The sequence below is a fragment of the Belonocnema kinseyi genome, chromosome 9 (genome assembly GCF_010883055.1).
Source record: "Belonocnema kinseyi isolate 2016_QV_RU_SX_M_011 chromosome 9, B_treatae_v1, whole genome shotgun sequence".
Taxonomy (NCBI): domain Eukaryota; kingdom Metazoa; phylum Arthropoda; class Insecta; order Hymenoptera; family Cynipidae; genus Belonocnema; species Belonocnema kinseyi.
Window position 1 is genome coordinate 46,203,212 of NC_046665.1, and position 3,930 is coordinate 46,207,141.

Genomic DNA, 3,930 nt, shown 5'->3' on the forward strand with positions numbered 1-3,930 from the left:
ATAGAGCTCCAAGGAGATTATGTTGAAAAATAAAAAAAAATTTACCCCAAAAAAATTGTTTTTATACTTCATTCTAAGGACTTATTGAACTACCCTCGTAAAGTCTCCCCAACATTAGTTCATGCGTTCAATGTCATAATAATTCTACTCTGATTAAAAATTTAAATATTTTGTAAAATACTTTTCTTTTTGTTTTAAGATATCCACCACTACGTTTTCATTAAACATTCTTGTTTTTTAATGCAACTCTTTTTGGTTAAAGATTAATCTTTTTTGTTTGAAAGTTCGGTGATTCAGTTTAAAATTTATATTTGTAGGTTGAAAATTTAATTATTTGGTTAAAAGTTAAACTATTCGGTGTCAAATGCAAATCTTTCATTAAGAAGCCAAATTTTTAACAAAACCGTTTACACTGAAAATAAAAACTTTTAATTTTCAGTTTAAAAAAATTAACAAATTTGCAATCGAATAGTTACTTTGTCATCCAAAAATATAACATTTTAACAAAATGGTTAAACTTTTAAATAAGTGGATAAATTTTCAACCAAAAACTAAAAAATATGATTATTCTAAAACAACAACAGCTGAATTGAATAAAAAAATTCATTTCAAGAAAATTTTTAACCAGAGATACATTTTTAACTAAAATAATGAATCTAAAACCAAGAAACAATTTTAGTCAAGACATAAAAAATGCATCAAAATTGTTGAACATTTACAACAACAAAATTTAAAAAACTGTTCCCTTATAGTTTAAAAATCAAGTAATTGGTTCAAAATTCGTCATTTTTGTAAAACATTAATCTTATTGGTTAAAAATTAATCTTTTGAACATAGAATTTTTTTAAGACGAAAAAATAGTTTTGCTAAAATTGAATCTAAAAACAACAAAATTTCCTTCCTGATCGATTCAAAGAATTTTCTTTGTTGAAAATTATTTTTTTTAATAGAAAATTAAACTATGACATTTTTGGTGAAAAAGTAATTTTTTAAATTAAAGTTTAATCTTTTAAGTTAAAAATCTAACTAATTGTTAAAAAATTCATGGATTTTGTTAAAAATTCGTCTTTTTTAGTATAAAATTAATCTTCTTGTTTGAAAATTCTTCTTGCTGATTTAGGATTCAACCATTTTTCTGACAATTCTTTTTTTTCAACATTAATTTATTGAAGTGAAAATTTATCTTTCCATTTTTGGTTAAAAACGTATTGATATTTTCAATTGCAATCTGTTTTGGAAGAGAACTCAGTTTTTTTTCTAATTGCACTTCTTTAAGTTGAAAATTATTTTTTTAACTAAACACTGAACTATTTAATTTTTCGTTGAATATGAAGTTCATAATTGAGGCTTCATCTGTTTCGGTTCAAAACGAACCTTTTTGATTGAAAATTCAACTATTTTAAAATGTAGGATATTCAAATAGGAAAATAATCCAATGTAAAATCCCTTTTTTAACGTCCAATTAACTATTTTCTTCAAATTTATTGTTTTTTATTAATTTCTATAATAATGAAGTCTAATTATATTACTTTTGGTTAAAAATGATATTTTTTAGATAAAAATCATATATTTGTTTGAAACTTTCTAGATTTTGTATAAAATTCGTAATTTTTTGTAGAAACGTAATATTCTTGGTTGAAAATTAATATTTTTTATTAAGGATTGAGTTATTTAAACAAATCCTTTTTAATTTGTCAAAAACAAATTCCTTTAAAAGAAATTTCGATTCTACTATTTTTAGTTGAATATTGATATTTTAAATTGAAAATTGACCTTTTGTACTTAATAATTAGATTTTTTTAATTTTTATGTTTTGGTAGAAAATCAATCCCTTTGGTTTAAAATCGACCTTTTTTCGTTAAAGATTGAACTATTTTGAAATAAATTTATCTGTTTTGATGCAGTATTTAGAAATTCAGAATTTTGTTGAAAATTCGTTATTTTTGGTAGAAAAATAAACTTCTTAATTGAAATTTCATCTTTGTTTCGAGGATTCTATTATTACATGAAAAATTCGTTTTTTGGTGAAAAAATAATTTCTGTAAGAGAAAAGTCGATTATATAATTTTTGATAGAAAAATCACATTTAAAAAAAATTGATCTTTTTTTGTTAAAAATATAATTTTTTTAAGCCGTCTTTTTAAACAGGGAAATTAATCTTCGCGTTTGAAAATTTATCTTCTTCATTGAGGGTTTCATTATTATTTTTTTGAAAATTCCTTCACAGTTAGTCAAAAATTAATTTATGTAGAATAAAATTGGATTACATCATTTTTGGTAGAGAATTGATATTTGAAATTAAAAATTTATCTTTTTTAGTTGAAAAGTCAACCCTTTGGTTTGAAAATGCACATATTTCGATGAAAATTCGTTATTGTTGTAGGAAATTAGTCTTATCGTTTCAAAATTCATCTTTGTGATTAAGAACAAAACTATTGAGTTGCACATTCCGTTTTTTTTGTTAAAAATTGAATTTTTCAACTAAAAATTTAACTCTCCAACTTTCGGTAAAAAATTGAAATTTTGAATAACAAATTAATATTTTTATGTTGAAAAATCAATTATTGGTTGCAAACATCGTCTTTTTTTATATAAAATAATTCTTCTTGTTTAAAAATTCATCTGTTTGAAACTTCAACTATGTATTAATGCCTTTAGGGAAAATTTTCATTATGTCATTGTTGCTTGAAAACTAATCTTGTTTTGTGGAGAATTAGTTTTATGGATAAAAAATTAATCTGCTTTTTATTGTCCAAATTCGATTTTTTATTGTCTTATATGGGAAAAAAACCGTCTCGTATAATTGAATATAAAAAAAAAATTTTTATCGCGGAGAAATTCTGCTAAATAATGTATAGAACCTGCTTGACTTAATGTGAATTCTATCTTATTCTAAATACTTTCTATAATACTGTTCTTAGAATGAAAATTAATTTAGTTGAAAACAATTTACATCTGTATAAGGTTTCTTACAATTAATAATAATAAATTTTGTACAAGCAGATCATCTGAAAAATAATAAGAAAGAAATAAAATAATAAAAAATTTAATATAATTACACATAAGTCACCGAAAAAATTATCTGTAAACAACTTTTTCGATTGAAAATGGTTTCATTAAATGAAAAATTGATGGCAAAACTTTTTCGATGACATTGTTATTGTTTTCTTATTAATTGCACTTATTTAAAATAAAATAATATTTTAAGATTACTCCAAGATTTATGAATAGTTCTGAATAAAATTAAACAAAATTTAAATTTAAAAATAAGTGATTTTAATTTTTTAATAGTTCACAACTAAGATATTAATCAAAAAATACTGCTTCCAATTGTACGAGGGTGAATCAAATATTAACCGGAATTCTTTTTTAATATTTATTTATTTATAAAACAATACAAAAATACTATTGATTATTTTTCTACATAGTCTCCTTCACGCTCTACACATTTTTTCCAGCGGTTTGGAAGCTTGTTAATTCCTCGCTCGTAGAAACTTAGAGGTCGAGTCATCAACCAATTGCGCACGAATTCCTCAACATCTTGATCGTTGTCAAATCGCAATCCTCCAAGTGCATCTTCCATGGGCGCAAACAAATGATAGTCACAGTGTGACAAATCTGGACTGTATGGAGGATGCTCAAGGGTTTCCCAATGCATATCCTCCAGTTTTTGTTTCGTTTCACCCGCCGCATGTGGCCTGGCATTGTCATGAAGAAGGATGACGTTTCTGATGGGGTTACCGCGTCTTTTGCTTCTGTAAGCGGCTTTTGCTGCCTCCAACAGCTGGCAGTAGTGGGCAGCGTTAACCGTACGTTGATCATGTAGGAATTCAATGAGCAACACTCCTCTGTAGTCGAAAAAGACGGTCGCGAGAACCTTACCGGCTGAGAGACGGGTTTTGGCTTTCACAGGACCGGCTTCGTCTTTCC